The sequence below is a fragment of the Pituophis catenifer genome, unplaced genomic scaffold (genome assembly GCF_029215685.1).
Source record: "Pituophis catenifer annectens isolate HBS135680 unplaced genomic scaffold, rPitCat1.0.hap2 SCAF_3, whole genome shotgun sequence".
Taxonomy (NCBI): Eukaryota; Metazoa; Chordata; class Lepidosauria; order Squamata; family Colubridae; genus Pituophis; species Pituophis catenifer.
The window spans coordinates 12,207,234-12,226,176 of record NW_027256883.1 but is presented as its reverse complement, the minus strand read 5'-3'; the positions used below and the strand labels follow the sequence as shown (position 1 = coordinate 12,226,176).

Sequence of the window (18,943 nt, the reverse complement as noted above, 5' to 3'; positions counted from 1 at the left end):
TATGGCTGCCTGGACGCTGCCTGGAGCGCGAGGGTGGCAGGAGGAGGAGCCGCTGCTGCCTTATAGCCAGCGCGACCAGCCTGCTGCTGCAGCCTGCCACCACCCTCTCTCCCTCGCCAACTGCTCCTGCCATCGCTGGGAAAGGGGAGCGCAAGAACTGCTGCCGGGTGCAAGGGGGTGGTGGGAAGGATCTGCGATCTGCGGCTTCCCTGTCTCCGCACCCGAGCAGGCTGTCCAGGGAAAGGGATTGAAGCCCCAGCCCGCTGCTTCTGGCGCTGGCACCCCCTCATCCCTGGCAACAGCGGTTCTTGTGGTGCCAGAAGCAGCAATTGGGGGCTTCAATCCCTGCCCCTGGACAGGTCTGGAGCTCAGCTGGGGAGAAGGGAAGCCCCAAAGCAGATCTTTCCCCCACCCCCTTTTTCCCAGCCGAGCCGGTTCTTGCGCTTCAATCCCTGCTTCCGAAAGCCCAAAACAAGTCGCGGTGGGGAGGCACGAAGCGCATGTGGGGGACTGCGCATGCACAATGCAGAACGTATGCATGGGGGAGTGTGCGCAATGTGGGGTGCATGTGTGGGGTGTCATGTGTGTATGCGCATGCGTGGGGGGTCGCATTGCATTATGGGTGCTGGCACGCGCGGGCGTTATCGCGCACACACACACACACTTCCGGCACGCAACGAGAAAAAGGTTCGCCATCACTGGCCTAGAACAACATTATAGCTTTATAAAATGAGGGGGGAAAATAATATTGGTAACTCAGGGTTGAACTGTAGAGTCCTTGCTGTTCTCTGAGCTTGGTTGCTTTCTTTCAGACTGATAATGTTACCTAGCTGGGTAATGAAATATCTAAAAGAAAATAACTAAGTTTAGAGATCCCCACAAAATGAGAAAGCTAACGGGCGCAACCTGCTGTGCCCATGTGACACCCCTCCTGCGCGAGCTGCACTGGCTCCCAGTGGTCTTCCGGGTGCGATTCAAGGTGTTGGTCACCACCTTTAAAGCGCTCCATGGCATAGGACCCGGGTACCTTCGAGACCGACTTCTGCCACAAACAGCCTCCCACCGGCCAGTTCGTTCCCACAGAGAGGGTCTTCTTAGGGTGCCATCTGCCAAGTTATGTCAGCTGGCGACACCCAGGGGGAGGGCCTTCTCTGTGGGAGCCCCTGCCCTGTGGAACGAACTGCCCCCGGAAATGCGCAAGATCTCCAACCTCCGTGTATTTCGCTGTGCCCTCAAGACCCTGCTGTTCCGCCAAGCCGGGCTATCAATTTAATGATTTTTAAATTGGGTTTTAAATTTTTGCGGTTTTAAATTTCAGCCGAATTATGTAATAATTTTAATTCTTTTTAACTGATGTTTGTCTTTGTGTTTTTTAATAGGCTGTACACCGCCCTGAGTCCTTCGGGAGAAGGGCGGTATAGAAATAAATTTATTTATTTATTTATTTATTTATTTATTTATTTATTTATTTGTTTGTTTGTTTGTTTGTTTGTTTATTTATTTATTTATTATTTATTTTTTATTTATTTATTGCATTTAAGGTTTCAAAAAATCAAAAACCAAAAGCCCAATGCAGCATGATTTTGTTCCTTCAAAATGTTTAAACAACAGAGCATGACAGCTACCCAATGGTGACTTGAATGAAAGAGGTAAATACTTCCTTCTCATCAGTGGTGGGTTTCAAAATTTTTTACTACCGGTTCTGTGGGTGTGGCTTGGTGGGCGTGGCATGGCATGGCTTGGTCGGCGTGGCAGGGGAAGGATACTGTAAAATCTCCATTTCCTCCCCACTCCAGGAGAAGGTTACTGCAAAATCCCCATTTCCTCCCGATCAGCTGGGACTTGGGAAGCAGAGAATAGATGGGGGTGGGGCCAGTCAGAATTTTTACTACCGGTTCTCCGAACTACTCAAAATTTCCGCTACCGGTTCTCCAGAACTGGTCAGAACCTGCTGAAACCCACCTCTGCTGCTCATACTGATTAATATTTATCTTTTGAAGGCAGGATGTTGCAAAAACCTGGAGAATTAGCCAGCGTGCTGATTAGAGAATTCTGAGAGTTGAAGTCCGTAAAGCTTAAAGTTCCCAAAATTGAGAAACACTAGCTTGAAACCATCTCCATTCAAAATGAAGATTTTAAAACCCAGGGCTTTCCAAGTTGTGGACCTCCAACCCACATCACTTTTAGCCAGCATGACCAACAGTGATAAATCCCAAAGGTGCTTTGTTCAAGAGGCAGCTGGACTCTCTTTGTTCTTCCTTGAAGATGCTTGGTTTCTCATCCACGTTCAGAACTGAAGAAGCTTCTTGGATGAGAAGTGAAACATCTTCAAGGAAAAGCAAAGAAAGTCCAATTGCCTCTTGAAAAAAAGAAACACTTCAGGGACAACCATGACCTGGATCAGGGGTGGGTTCTACATTTTTTTACTACCGGTTCTGTGGGCATGGCTTATTTTGTGGGTGTGGCTTGGAGGTCATGTGACTAGGTAGGCGTGGCTAGCTGGTCAGAGTCATTTCTGGAAGGTCCTCACACTTACGACCAGTCCTCGCACTTACGACCCAACTCATTTGTTTGCTTTTAACACTGATCAGCTGTAGGACGGCCCTTTGAAGCCCCACGGCAAGAGTTTAAACAGTTTTTTTCCCTCTAGTCATCAGCTGGGACTCAGGAGGCAGCAATAGATTGGGGGTGGGACCAAATAAAAGGTAAGAATAACATGGGGGTGGGGGGGTGGGAGGGCAGGGGGGAGAACCGGTTCGGTGACGTCATATCGTTACTGCTACCGGCTCGGCCGAACCGGACCAAACCGGGAGGAACCCACCACTGGGTGGGACCAAATAAAAGGTAAGAATAACGTGGGTGGGGAGGAGGTGGGAGGGAGGGGGGGAGAACCGGTTCAGTGATGTCATATCGTCACCGCTACCGGCTCGGCCGAACCGGACCGAACCGGGAGGAACCCACCACTGACCTGGATGACTGAGAATCTCCATAGACAACAGTAATAAATGATGAGATCTGACATTTGAGCTACAGAAACAACAATAAACAACAACACTGACCCTAAAAATCACACTATTTCAGTATTGTTCTTCCACTGCAGTTCTACCTTGGAAACACATTTTGCTGTGATCTACAGTTCCTTGAGTTTTCTTTTCACTCCCAACCTTAAAAAGTTATGCTTCATAGCCACAAAGAAGACTGTGCACCTCGGCATATTTGCACAGACCCTATAGATTTCACCTATCTCATGTGTATATTCGACCTTGCTGTAAAGGGAAGTCCTTGAACAATACTGGGACAAAGTATCACTACTATTTTTTTACAGCGCCATTTGCTCCTAACCGTTAACCCTGATTTCAATCAAATTTTCCACACTACAGCACCAACCGGAGGAATTTACACATCGTAAAGGACACAAGCACAGACATTTAAAGCAGAATAATGAATAACAACGGACCCTGTATGAATATCAGATTTGAGCATGGATGAGTCTTTCATGCAGGTATCTTATTAGAATTGCTAAACACATTTCTGCTTTCAGCTGCGTATCCGTGTAGATCTACAAAGTGGATTTTTCAACCTTGCGGGAAAAAGGGCTTCTCTTTTTAATGTTTAATTTGTTCCTGTAATGGTATGTGGGACCTTGGGAGACAGGAGAAAAGGACTTCGGGAGACAGAAGGAAGACTCTAGTCTAGTGAAGAGGGAAGACAGGATAGCAGTGTTCCAATATTTGAGGGGATGCCAACTAAGACAGGGGTCTGCAACCTTAAACACTCAAAGAGCCATTTGGACCTTTTTCCCACAGAAAAGAAAACACCGGGAGCCACAAAACCCTTCCTGTGCCTGACTGTTTCTTGAGCAGCCACAAAACTAGCATATGTAGTTGAATTAAATGTTCTGTTTTCTTCTGAAACTTAACTTTTCTTGGATTTATCCATGGTTGGCCAACCAGGGGTTGAAAAGCTAAATAAATATCATGCCGGCGGGTGTCGCACATTGGCAGTGGTGACACATATTTTGAGTGACAGGGAGCCGCAGCAGAGGGGTGAAAGAGCCACATGCGGCTCCAGAGACACAGGTTGCTGACCCCTGCACTAAGAGGAGGGGATCAACCTGTTTTCCAAAGAACCTGAAGACCAGACAAGGAAGAATGGATGGAAACTGAACAAGGAGAGATTCAACCTGGAAATAAGGAGAAATTTTCTGACAGTGAGAACAATCAACCAATGGAACAGGAGTTGCCTTCAGAAGTTGTGGCAGCTTCATCACTGGAGGCTTTCAAGAAGAGACTGGGCTGCCATTTGTCAGAAATGGTGTAGGGTCTCCTGCTTGGACGGGGGGGGTTGGACTAGATGACCTACAAGGTCCCTTCTAACTCTGTTAATCTGTTAAAGACTCACAGCCAGGGTAAAGGTTAGATAAGCAGCAACATAGCCTGCAGAAGGAATGTGGGCTTGGCAAATATCTCATAAGGGTTACAGAATAACAGAATTGGAAGGGACCTTGGAGGTCTTCTAGTCTAACCTTCTGCTCAGGCAGGAAACCCCATTCCGTTTCAGACAAATGGCTGTCCAATTTCTAAAGAGGGACCCTCTTTAGTTTCTGGGACTGTAAAGATGATAGGGGAGAAATAAATCTCTTGTCTTGCAAACTTGATTTTAGCCTTGTTACGTAATCCAGACAGGAAGCGTGCCCAGATGAGCTAATCTTACTTTATTGTCATAGGATTATTATAGGATTAATAGAATCTTGCAAGTTTGAATGTACATTTATCTCCATCACCTCTACAGCGCAAGAAACTAGGGAGGGTCCCTTGTGAAATATTTGCCATATCCGTTTTCCTTCTGTGGGCATAGCTGTCTCTTATCTAACTTTTCTCCTGACAATGGCTTGCCTCCCAAGGCCATTCTCATTTACAATTACAGTTCCTTATCCCTGTAATCTTCCCAAACTTTTGCTTCTTTTGAAAATTAATCTTCAGCCTCTGAAATCTTTAGCCTCTGGGGTGGGATAGATATTCTGGAGAAATGGTTCTACCTATAGGAGAAGGAGCGGCAGAACCTGAGGGGCAGAGTTAAAAGAGGGACCAGCTGAGAATCTCTATGTAGCCACAAGTAGTCTAAGTTTAACCTCCCTTGGATTTCATGGACCCTTATCTAACTCCAAGCAGATGCTAACCACTAGTTGAGAAGATACTTGTGCATAGGGGTAATTAGCAATAAATAATTTTAATTGGACTTTCACATGTGGACCTGATCGTTCGCTCCTCACACTACCACTGACTTTGTATAGAGCAACCTAGAACAGATATGAAGTCCGTTAATTGAACTTAAGACTCTCTGTCATCTTGAATTGAAGCAGCCTTCTAATAGATATAGAGGGCCGAATTCCAAATTCCAATTCCCTGGGAACCCCTTTCAAAATGACAGCAATCCTTATGGGAAAGGGGCCCCGCCATTAAATGTCATTATCAATGTACAGTATTGAGATTTTCTCAGCAGGCAGGAAAAGAAATAAAGGAAATAAAGGAAGATCCTCTTCCAAGGAAGAGGATCTTTGGACAGGAAAGACAAAAGTGGGTGCCTGATTTTTAAGTAAGGAAAGATTAGAGGGGAATTAGGGTTAGAAAAGGAGAGAAGCTGAGTAATGAGTATTATCACCAGTGGTGGGTTTCAATTTTTTTTTACTACTGGTTCTGTGGGTGTGGCTTGGTGGGCGTGGCAGGGGTCTTACAACAGTTTGTTTAGTGACCATTCAAAGTTACAACGGCACTGAAAAAAGTGACTTATGACCATTTTTCCCATTTACGACCCCATAATCATGCCACCAGAACTCAGATGCTTGGCAACTGACTCATATTTATGACCATTGCTGGGTCTTTCCCAAGATCACGTGATCACCTTTTGCGACCTTCTGACAAGCAAAGTCAACGGGGAGTCCAGATTCACTTAACAACCCGGTGACTAACTTATCAACTGCAGTGATTCACTTAACAACCCGAGACGAGAAAGGTCGTTAAATGGGGCAAAATTAACTTAACTGCTGCCTCACTTAACAACAGAAATTTTGGGCTCAATTGTGGTCGTAAGTCAAGGACTACCTGCATATCACAAATGCAGGAGTGCATTGTTCATGCTGCTGGGGGAAAAAAAAAAACATTTGTTGTGTTGCTGATTGCAGGGAGAACGAAAACAATGCACGTAGAATGCACACAGATGGCTTCTAATCTGATGTTCAGATGAATGCACTTAATCGGAGGCAAGGAGGATATCATGATCCCACTGCTACCTTCCCCTACATAATGAACCCAAAGAACTCAGTCTGATGTTAAATTTATATTTACCAACAAAGAAATAAAGGGAGACTAGTATAGAACTATTTCAAGCTATTTAGCCCTCATAAGCTAGCCAACCCTCCTGAATGCAATAGGTCATCCTGAAACTCAGTTTTGCTTGGACTAGCAATCCTGCCAGTTGGAATCATATTTTTTAAACTATTCAGTTAAAATAACTATTCAGGCCTGCATATTTTATTATGCTTGAGAGGAATTATCCAGTTATCTATGCCATCCTAGGGGACGCGGTGGCTCAGTGGCTAAGACGTTGAGCTTGTCGATCAAAAGTTTGGCAGTTCAGTGGTTCAAATCCCTAGTACCGCATAACGGGGTGAGCTCCCATTACTTGTCCCAGCTTCTGCCAACCTAGCATTTCGAAAGCATGTAAAAAATGTAAGTAGAAAAATAGGGACCACCTTTGGTGGGAAGGGAACAGCGTTCCATGCGCCTTTGGCATTTAGTCATGCCGGCCACATGATCATGGAGATGTCTTCGGACAGCGCTGGCTTTTCGGCTTTGAAACGGAGATGAGCACCGCCCCCTAGAATCGGGAACGACTAGCACATATGTGAGAGGGGAACCTCCACCTTTTACCTTTAACCTTTACCTTCTGGGATTCGGATTGGGGCTGAAAGGCGGAAGTGGAAGCAGTATGCTCCAACCGATATTGTGTAGGCCAGGTTGCCCTGATAAAGAACATTTAATCTCTCTCCCCTGGTATAGCCGTCAAAGCAAGGAGAGCCCGTGGCTTAGAGGTTAATACATCTATCTAGTATGTAAGTATCCCGGGTTCGAATCGAAGAAAGGGTATGGCTAGCTAACGTGAGCTACATAGCTTGAAATAGATCTATACTAGTCTCCCTTTATTTCTTTGTCGGTAAATATAAATTTAACAGAAAAATAGTTTGTGGTGAAAGCAACTGCCTGAGAAGCCTCCTGGATTGGGGCTGAAAGGTGAAAGCGGAAGCAGTATGGTCCATCCCATATTTAGGTAGATAAAAAATCTGATAATTTTTTTTTTATTATTTAGCCCTGATAAAAAATACTTAACTCAGTCTGATCTAACACCCAGGACTGCTAGGATAAAAAGGTGGAGAACTCAATATATCAGCCTAAAGTCTTAAAAGGAAAACCATGAGAGAAAAGAAACAGGTCAGGCATAGGTAAGATTACCAGAAGCAGGAAGAATTAATAGGAAGCATTTATATTCCGTTTGACGCCCTGCAAATGAAGGTGTCTGCAAATCGGCAGACAAAATTGCCCAGCAATCTGTTCTCAATTTTCTCCACTTTTATAATATCTAATTACAGCAAACCACGCTCAATGCAGGAAGCCAGTAAGGAGAGTTGGTCATGCATAGAATGAAAAGGAATCAAAAAAGATTCTTGGAAAGAAATAAAAATGAACCTGGGATAAACCCAGGTCCAAGTCCACTCTCAGTTATGGATGTTTCCTGGATAATTTTGGATCAGTTCAACTCTTGCGGGGGTGGGGTGTGTGTCTTCAGCTAAGATCTATCTCACAGGGTTGTGTTTATAAAGAAAAGTAGGAGGATGGAGGGCTAGATGTGCCATTTTGAGCTCCTAAAGGAAAGATGGGATAGGAATCTAATAAATAAAGATTTTACAGATTAAGACAACAGTACCACCAGCTCTGGGGAGATGTTCCTCAGAGAGTTGTGAAGGTTTCTTACTTCCTGTTGTGGCTCGCCAGCAGATCTGACAGCAGATTCAGACAGTGAGGAGGTTGGGGAAGAACATGGGCCAGTCCTGGAGTCTGGGGAAGGCTCTGATGGGGGGGTCTGCATTGGAGGCAGAGAGGGGGCCAGGGCCGTATGCCAGCTATTAGCTGCCTTCGGAGTCAGACATCAGTGAGGCAGATGAACAGTGTGCGCATGCGCAGAGTTGCCAGATGAAGGGAACAGCTAAAGAACAAGGGTCGACTTGGGAGTAAGGCCACAGGTGGACGAATGGCCCCTCCCAGAGGGAATAAAAGAGGAGCGAAAGGGGAAGGGTGTGTTAGGATATGGTTTGAGCCTAACAAGTTGTCCAGGCAATATATGTGTTCTGTGACTTTAATATGAATATGTATTGTGTGACTTTAAAGTTTTTCTGCTGATTCATTGTAATGCTGAGTCATGCTGTAATTAGTTGTGAACTATTTAAGAAAGGTACTGTAACATATTCAGTTGATGATAAGCTACCATAGTGTGTGGAGTTGCTATCCATTGTGCTATCATCGTTGGATGGATCTGCTACCATCGTGGTTTGTGAACCAGAGTGAGTTTGTTATTCTAACCAACTACTGTTTGTGTGGTAAGAAAATTTTGTATCACTGGACTGATTTAACTGGCAAAGACCTGGATTGATTTAAAGACTATGAGATTGTTTTTTCACTATAAAGTAAACTTTTGATAAACCAGTTTGCACATCTCTTATTCATTGCTCTCAGCAACGTTTCTCTGTGCCCTACACTCTGCTGGTTGGTAACACAACAACAATATCCTTAACAGGGTGTTTACAGGAGACAATTAGTTCATTACTGCATTCTTGCCAAGTATTGCTGCGTCTGAAAGATACTCTCCAAGCCTGATAAAGGTCGGTAATTGTGAACTATCTTGAAAGACTGTGGGAGAGGAAAGACGTCGCTGGAGAGGAATTCACTGTAAATTAAAGGGGTTTATCAGGACGAGGACTCAGCTTCGTGCTGCTGTGGAAGCCTAGGTCAGAACAGAAGGAGGGAGGGCTAGCTGTGCCATTTTGAGCTCCTAAAGGAAAGATGGGATAGGAATCTAATAAATAAAGATTTTACAGATTAAGACAACAGTAGCACCAGCTCTGGGGAGATGTTCCTCAGAGAGTTGTGAAGATTTCTTACTCCCAAGTCAAGGCATTGGATATAAAAGAGCAAAGCAAGATGGCTTACATGACAAAGCTTTAATATCAAGGCATGGAGACATTTCAAAAAAGTAGGACTAAGTTCATGCAGAGAAGGAAGACTCCGATTGTGTGATTTTTGAATCTGCCCTAGCAAAAAAATGGAAGCGATGTTCGGTTGACTTTCTTCCAGACTGACTCATAGTCCATCAAGTGTGGCAGAAAAGACTTGGTGTCTTAGGGCATTTTAACCTTTTCTGCTTTAATTTCTCTCGACAGCCTTCAAAAGGGATTTTGATGAGATAGCTCATAGAGGAAGAGAGAGAGAGAGAAAGTCACAACCCACTCATGTTGAAGCTGCCAAATTTTCTAGTTATGAGGTCAGAAATCATGTCTCTATCTGGGCTGTACAAATTGTTGAAATTGCTTGCCGGAAAAACACAACCACACCTCCAGTGAGCTTCAGGCACTGTTGGGAGAGATATCTGAGATGAAAAATTGCCTTGATCAGAACTTCTATCTCTCTCCCTTCATCCCTGAGGAATTTCAAAGTGCTTGCTTCTGTTTCCATCACCCTAAGTGTTGTGGACTTTTGAGATATCCGTTCCCCCAACTGTTCATTGACTGAACCCAAAGGTTTCTTCAGAATGAGAAGATAGGTGTCATGATCTCGTGGGACAAGATCCGCCCTTTAGGCATGTCCGTGAGATGGCAGAAGACAGTTATAAAAGGGGCATAGATCATTCTCATGATGTAATGATTTACAATTTGACATGTGTATCATTTTCTATCCCTGCCTTGGAGAAACTCAACCACGTTCTGCCATACATTCCCTGCTTGTCACAATGATGGGCTTCAAAGCTGAATGAAAAAGTCCTAAAGGCAGCATTTATATAAAGAAATCTCTCTCTCTCTCTCCCCCCTCTCCTTCTCTCTCTCTCCTTCTCTCCTTCTCTCTGTCTCTCTCTCTCCTTCTCTCTCTCTCTCCTTCTCTCTGTCTCCCTCCCCCTCCCTTTCTCTCTCTCTCCTCTCTCTCTCTCTCTCCTTCTGTCTCTCTCTCCTCTCTGTCTCTCTCTCCTTTTCTGTCTCTCTCTCCTTCTCTCTGTTTCTCTCTCCCTCCCTCCCCCTTTCTTTCTCTCTCTCTCCTCTCTGTCTCTCTCCTTCTCTCTGTCTCTCCTTCTCTTCTTCTCTCCTTCTCTCTGTCTCTCTCTCCTTCTCTCTCTCTCTCTCCTTCTCTCTGTTTCTCTCTCCTTCTCTCTGTCTCTCTCTCCCTCCCCCTCCCTCTTCCTTTCTCTCTCTCTCTCTCTCCTCTCTCCCTCTCTCAGGACAACAAACCTCAAGACAATCAGAATGAGGACAAATGAGGATGTCTTCAGTTTGGGTAAAAAAAAAAGAGACAAAAATCTACCCAACCATAGTGGTAAACAATTTTTTTTTTACGTCTATAAGTTTGCACATCAGTGAAGGTAAGTGGAGGAATCTGGGAGTGATTTTACAGAATAGGAGGTTTTTTTGAACCCAGAGAGCAGATGCTTTCATTCGGTCTATCAGTTCATCACATAGATGGAAAATCATTTTTCTTACCTTTTGCCATAACCCAGAACCATTCAGCTACTGAGCAAAACACCATTTTCAACCAGAGGAAGCTTGAAAACTTCCATTTGTGCTGCAAAATTTATGGGACGGATGGCTGAGATTTTACAACAGGCTAAACCCAGATGAACAAAACTCAGTGCCTGGGTTTTTATACTTTAGGCCAAACAAATGAATGAGATTGATTTAATGTACTGGCTTGATTCATTTTATATAGTAAGAAAAAAACCAGCAACTGGTTACTAAAGCACGCTGAACCACAAATTACCTACCTCCATTTTAGCTTGGTCTAAGCAAAGCCCAAATAATGATTGGATGGCTTGGAATTCCTTGAGATGGGATAGGGGCAGTGGGCATAGAATATAATGCATACCCTAAATATGCCATTTAGTTATTCTTGGGAGGAAAAATCTCTGCAAAGATATTAAGGTGAAATTTAGCAATTATTATAGCAAATGCAGCTATTTTCTGCTGAGTTAAACATAGTTCATATTTGCTTTATTATGCATGGCTGCAGTTCCGCAAAATCTCATCTACGTGAAATCTGCAAATTAGGATCTAGAGCCAGTGTGATCTAGTGGTCAAAGCTCCAGCCTAGAAAATGGGAGGGTGTGAGTTCTTTCATGCCTTAGACATGAAAGACAGCTGGGTGACTTTGGGCCAATCACTGGGGGACTGTGAGTTCTAGTCCCGCCTTAGGATTCAAAGCCAGCTGGGTGACTTTGGGCCAATCACTGGGGGACTGTGAGTTCTAGTCCCGCCTTAGGATTCAAAGCCAGCTGGGTGACTTTGGGCCAATCACTGGGGGACTGTGAGTTCTAGTCCCGCCTTAGGATTCAAAGCCAGCTGGGTGTCTTTGGCCCAATCACTGGGGGACTGTGAGTTCTAGTCCCGCCTTAGGCTTGAAAGCCAGCTGGGTGACTTTGGGCCAATCACTGGGGGACTGTGAGTTCTAGTCTTGCCTTAGGCTTGAAAGACAGCTGGGCATCTTTGGGCCAAACACCGGGGGACTGTGAGTTCTAGTCCCGCCTTAGGCTTCAAAGCCAGCTGGGTGTCTTTGGGCCAATCACTGGGGGACTGTGAGTTCTAGTCCCGCCTTAGGATTCAAAGCCAGCTGGGTGACTTTGGGCCAATCACCGGGGGACTGTGAGTTCTAGTCTTGCCTTAGGCTTGAAAGACAGCTGGGCGTCTTTGGGCCAATCACCACAGGACTGTGATTTCTAGTTCTGCTTTAGGCATGAAACCAAGCTGGGTGACTTTGGGACAATCACCGGGGGACTGTGAGTTCCAGTCCCGCCTTAGGATTCAAAGCCAGCTGGGTGTCTTTGGCCCAATCACTGGGGGACTGTGAGTTCTAGTCCTGCCTTAGGCTTGAAAGCCAGCTGGGTGACTTTGGGCCAATCACCGGGGGACTGTGAGTTCTAGTCTTGCCTTAGGCTTGAAAGACAGCTGGGCGTCTTTGGGCCAATCCCATCTTCGGCTCTGGGAAAAATCACCCTGGTTTAGAGGATGGATCACTGGATGTGGCCCTCCCAAGCTCCGTTTCCCCTGGCAGAAGCACCACAGGCTGGTCCTTTGCTGTTTCCACGGTGGCCCCATGGACCAGATCTAAGCATTCTGTGGGCCGGAAACAGCCTCCAGGCCTTGAGTTTGACACCCCTGCTTTACAAGATCAGGTTGCAAGCAATGCTCCAAGCAACACCAAGAGCCTTGGTGGTGCAGCAGACTAAAGTGCTATTAAGTAGCACCAGCTGCCTGCAATTACTGCAAGTTCAAATCTCACCAGGCTCAAGGTTGACTCAGCCTTCCATCCTTTCGAGGTAGGTAAAATGAGGACCCGGTTTGTGGGGGCAATAAGCTGACTTTGTATAAAAAAGAACACCACTTGGGGGGGCCGAAAGCCCTACTAAGCAGGTATATACAAGAGTATGAAGGCTATTGCTTAACGCATTGTAAGCCGCCCTGAGTCTCCGGAGAAGGGCGGCATATAAATCGAACCAATACTGTAAATAAATAAATAAATAAATACTCTGTGTGATCCTGAAAATGCCCATTTTCTATCATTTTCTATCATCTTTTAGAAACCTGCTTTTTAAACTTAGTCATCCTTTGGCTCAACATCTTTATTCTAGTTTTAAACTCTGTGATTATTTTAATTACAATTAAAACTCTCTTTTTATCTATATTTTTTAATATTATTTTTAGCTATTTTGAACACCGTTTTTGGCATCAAGGGGAGAAGAATTTCCATAAAGTATAGTACTATGGCATTCCTAATTTTATTTTTTTTATCTAATAGGCATGCATAGGATTTTCACTGAGGTTTGCGAGGGAGGAATAAATCCTGCTGGAATACAATTTCTAAACTATAATGCCAATTTTGATTTCTAATAAAACTCAGAAATACCAGAATAGTAGATAGTGGGGGATGTTCAAAAGAGCACAACCTCTTTCTAAAAAGAGCCTTGGTAGTACAGTAGTCTAAGGCACCCTGTTATTAAGCTGGTTATTAAGACCAGCTGCCTGCAATTACTGCAGATTCGAATCTCGCCAAGGCTCAAGGTTGACTCAGCCTTCCATCCTTTCTAAGGTAGGTAAATTGAGGACCCAGTTGTGGGGGCAATAAGCTGACTTTGTATAAATATACAAAAGTATGAAAGCTATTGCTTAACGCATTGTAAGCCGCCCTGAGTCTCCGGAGAAGGGCGGCATATAAATCAAATTAAAAATAAATAAATAAATAAAATATTCCAGAGGAATTTTCCCACCCAAAATGGGCCAGTCTAAATATTCCATGGTCCTTCATCCAATTTGAAGCCATGCAGAACAGGAGTGGGTTCTAATTTTTTTTACTACTGGTTCTCTGGGCGTGGTTTGGTGGGGTCATGTAACTGGGTGGGCGTGGCCAACTTTTTTTTCTTTTTTACTTTTAAAAGCATTTTTTCTACAACCTCAAGAGGTTGCAGAAAAAAAATGCTTTGAAAAGCCTTTGCTGATCAGGCAACTCAGCTGAGATCGTCAGAGGCTTTTCAAAGCAATTTTTTTACCACCTCTTCAGCTGAAGAGGTTGTAGAAAAAATGCTTTGAAAAGCCTCTGACAATCTCAGCTGAGCCGCGGGATCATCAGAGGCTTTTTTTTTTACTTTTAAAAGCATTTTTTCCACTGAAGAGGTTGTAGAAAAAATGCTTTTAAAAGTAAAAAAAAAAAAAAGCCTCTGATGAGGTGGGCGGGGTAAGCAAGTGGCGACCGGGCCGGGGACCAGTGCGGGGGCGTGGCCAGCCAATGTTATTACCGGTTCTCCGAACTACTACAAATTTTTACTATCGGTTCTTGTGAACCAGTGCGAACCGGGAGCAACCCACCACTGATGCAGACATAGTTAACAGATTCCTGAACACACAACTACTGTGGTCACCCAACACACTAAACTGTAAATTTGGATTCACAAGCTCCAAATGCTCTATTTAGGGAATCCTAACCGTAACCCTAACCCTAACCCTAACCCTAACCCTAACCCTAACCCTATACCCAAATAGTAAAACCCTATTATGGTTTCAATGGTGGCTGAAGTCACTCTGAATTTTAAGGTGAGGCTGGATAGCCACAATGTGACAAAGCAAAAACCATCCAGTCCAGTGGTGGGTTTCAAATTTTTTTTACTACCGGTTCGGTGAGTGTGACTTGGTGGGCGTGGTTTGGTGGGCGTGGCAGGGGAAGGATACTGTAAAATCTCCATTCCCTCCCCAATCCAGGTGAAGGTTCCTGCAAAATTCCCTCCCGATCAGCTGGGACTCGGGAGGCAGAAAATGGATGCAGGCGGGGCCAGTCAGAATTTTTACTATCGGTTCTCCGAACTACTCAAAATTTCCGCTACCGGTTCTCCAGAACTGGTCAGAACCTGCTGAAACCCACCTCTGATCCAGTCTCATTTTAAATCATAATAGTAACAACAATAAACTAGGGGTGACATGATAGTAAATATAAAAACTAAGAGTGACATGGTCACAGTATTCTGGTATTTGAGGGGCTACCACAAAGAAGAGGGGACCAGGTTATTTTTCAAAGCACTTGAATCAGTGGTGGGATGCTGCCGGTTTAACAACCGGTCCGGTGATTGCGTGCTTCACGCGCGCACCTAACATGCACACACATGTCTAAGGCACGCTGTGCGCACATGCACAGTTTTACAAATACTATTCTTCCGTGTTACCACTTGGGAGTAACACAGCTGAGGTGCGGCAATCGGTTCTGCCATGCCAATCAGCTGAGAAGTTAAAGATAAGTAAAGCGCAGGGGTGGGGGTGGGGCAGACCGACCTGATCCTCGGAGCAAACCGGTTCGCTCCCAGCTGATCATCGGAGCTATCGGTTCGTCCGAACTGGTTCGAACCGGTAGAATCCCATCCCTGACTTGAAGGCAAGACAAGAAACAATGGATGGAAACTAATCAAGGAGAGAAGCAACCTGGAATTAAAGAGAAACTTCCTAACAGTGAGAACAATTAATCAGTGGAACAGAAGTTGCCTTCAGAGGTTGTGGGTGCTTCGTCACTGCAGGTTTTTAAGAAGAGACTGGACAATCACTTGTCTGAAATGGTATAGGATCTCTTGTTTGAGCAGGAGGTAGGATTAGAAAACCTCCAAGGTCCCTTCCAGCTTTATTCTGATTGAAAACAACAACAACTGGAGCACCTTTTAAACACCATCGGCATTGAGAAGTTTACCATCGGTCAATTGCAAAAGGCAGCTTTACTCAGGACAGCTTACATCCTGTGACAATATCTGTAATACCATCAAACATCCACATTTGCCTAGCCCAGGTCTTTGAGTAGGGCTCGATAGGTGGACAAAAATGCCAAATCCAGTCTGAACTTCTGGCTGACTGAATGACAAATAGTATAATAACTTCAGTGTATATTTCCACTCAATTGTAGGAGATGACCAGGCTGAGCCAGATGGAGAGGGTCAAATGCATCATAAGTCACGAGTCCCTGTGCGCCCACAAGAGAGCTAAATCCACAAAGAAGTGGGAGTCAAACTATTCTCCAAAGCCCCTGAGGGTAGAACAAAAAGGAATGGGAGGAAACTAATCAAAGAGAGAGGCAACTTAGAACTAAGGAGAAATTTCCTGACAGTTAGAACAATTAATCAGTGGAGCAACTGGCCTCTAGAAGTTGTGAATGCTCCAACACTGGAAGTTTTTAAGAAGAGATTAGATAACCATTTGTCTGAAGTGGTGTAGGGTTTCCTGCCTAAGCAGTGGGTTGGATTAGAAGACCTCCAAGGTCCCTTCCAACTCTGTTATTCTGTTCTGTTCTGTTCTGTTCTTTTCTGTTCTGTTCTACTCTACTCTACTCTACTCTACTCTACTCTACTCTACTCTACTCTACTCTACTCTACTCTACTCTACTCTATTCCAGCCCACCTTGAATGCCTTTCATTTCCCTTGACCATTAGTCATTCAGATTCTTGTAGAGAACCTAAGCTTGCAATCAATCTTTATACTCATTTGAACTGCCCGAATCTCCTGGTTTACCCAGCATTTAACATCATTTCCCCAAATCATTCTGGTGGCCAACAGAGATAGTAATACCAGTATTATCATAAAAATACAACAAAAATAAATAACTACATGACAAAAATAAAAAAAGAATAGTAGCTGAGAACAACCATTGAAAATAAATATATAATTATATTATAATGAATTAATTATAATTATGTTATAATTAATTAAATATAATTATATAATATATATTAACTATAACTCACAGGGTCAACTAACCTGCCAATCTGTGTGCCTAGGAGAAGAGCGAGTCTTAAGGTCTTTTGAATAACCACCAAGATTGGGGTCAACCTAATCTCATGGAAAAATCAGGGTGACAGACAAGCCATCCCTAGTATATTGCACAAACCCAGCCAGTATTTTCCCTGTCGGATTATGGTTTAGTTTCTAACATAAAGCAGATGAAGCAACCAATTGTGTCATGACTTGACAAAATCAGTCAGGAAGTGTTCATAAGAGATTGAACAGAAACGAAGCCCTCTCTTTGCAGAAGTAATCTTCTCTCTCTCTCTCCCTCCCTCCCTCCCTCCCTCCCTCTCTCTCTCTCTCTCCCTCCCTCCCTCCCTCTCTCTCTCTCTCTCAAAATGGCTCTTTCTATCTGTGTGTGTATGTATGTTCCAGCATAACTCTGGAATGCCTCGAGCAATTTCAACCAAACTTAGTACACAGATAACTTACTCTCTGGAAAAAAATACTGTGGGGATAAGACACCCTAAAACCCCTTGAGGTGTGTGTGTGTGTGTGTGTGTGTGTGTTCCAGCATAACTCTGGAATGCCTGGGCCACTGAAATGAAAAGGAATGAATTATATCTATAGTGTCAAATCACAGTACTTTTGACAGTGATAGTGTGCATTTTGGATTCAAGTTCTGTTAAGATAGCCTGTTGTGCCTTAAAATGGCTTCTACTGTACAGCACAGTGGAGTTGCCATGGCTTCACATTACTCCACAAGGGGGCTCCCTCTGGTAAGGGGATTGGTTCTGTAAAAAAAACACAACACCCCTAGGCCCTCAGCTTCAAGCAAAGACGGCAAGTTGTCGGGGGAGGTGCCTGCTAATGCAGATAATTACCTCAAAGGCAGGATTGGGATAAATAAATACCCGGGCAATGCCAGGTTATCAACTAGTGAGTAAATAAATCCCTATATGAGACAGGAAAATGGAACCTAGATTTTTCCCCATTGTAATAATCTTCTGGATGTAGAGAAAATGAGCATGTAAATAACGCTTTGTCTCTACATATGTCTCTTAGTACACAGAGGTGACCCTTTTTAGAAATCTGGATGGACCTCCAGAAATGATGAAAATCAGCTTGATGTGAGGGCCAGGTTAGCCAAAATAAATGGTCATTTATTTTTATATTTAATGAGGGGGGATTGGCTTGTTTTCCCCCCCTCCTATTCTATATATTGTAACAGAATTTTTCTTAATTACAAGAAACGGTTGAGAATCTTGATTCATTGCAATGGGTGTTAATGTGATGAAAAAATGGAACAACAAATATGCCACACTGTTTTGCTGCAACTGCCTCCCCTTACTACTTGCATGTTGACATCGCAACACAGGTAGGAGAGGGGTGGAGTTTGTAAGGCAGTAACATGCTCTTTTTGTCAAGTGTCTCTCCTCAGCCCCATGAGGATCTTCTTCATGATACTGCATTGCAGGGAAACATTCTGTTCCCCATCCGCTATCTGAAGAGCCTTCAAGGGTACTTACCATTTGCCCATCTGGGAAGATTATGGCTGGCTTTATGACATTTATGTTGTACTAATAGTTAGGAGTTTAAATTGGCATCTATCTCTCTTTCCATCAATCCAGCTATCCATCATCTACGTATCTACCTAACCATCTTTCTCCATCCATCCATCCATATTCATCCAACCCTGTCTGTCTGTCTGTCGGTCTGTCTGTCTGTCTGTCTGTCTGTCTGTCTGTCTGTCTGTCTGTCTGTCTGTCTGTCTCTTCCATCCATCCATCCACCCATCCATCCATCTCTCTATCCATTTATCTATCATCTATCTACCTAAGCCTCTTTTGTCATCCATCCATTCATTCATCTACTGATCCATCCATCTAGCAATCATGTTCTCTCTCTCTATCCATCCATCATCCTTTTACCTCTTTCCCTATCTATCTATCTACCTATCTATCTATCTATCTATCTATCTATCTATCTGTCATCTATCTATCCATCCATCTATCCATCCATCCCTCATTGATCTACCTCACCATTTCCATCCATCCATCCATCCACCCCCCCCCCCACCCACCTATCATCTTTCTTTCTTTCTCTTCTTTCTTTCTCCCTCTCTCTCTCTCATGCATTAGTATCTAATCTCTCTTTTCATCTTTTCATCCACCTCTAACTACTTATCCATCCATCCATCCATCCATCCATCCATCCATCTATCTTTCTCTCTCTCTTTCTCTCTGGCACCCATGGGTCCACCAAAGTAAAAAACACATTAAGCTTAAAACATGCCTAAAATCTACAGCCCACCCCATTTCAGAGTCTGGAATGACAAGTTTTCAGCCACCGTGTTTTGATGGTGCCTCTCGCGCTTTCTGTGGAGCAGAG

The 18,943-nt window shown here is 44.1% G+C and overlaps 1 protein-coding gene across 1 annotated transcript in view; it reads right to left on the bottom strand.

Annotated features, from left to right (window-relative positions):
* The window catches only part of ADCY8 (adenylate cyclase 8), a 164,787-nt gene that overhangs the window by 51,671 nt on the left and 94,173 nt on the right, over window positions 1–18,943 (bottom strand). The window lies entirely within an intron of this gene.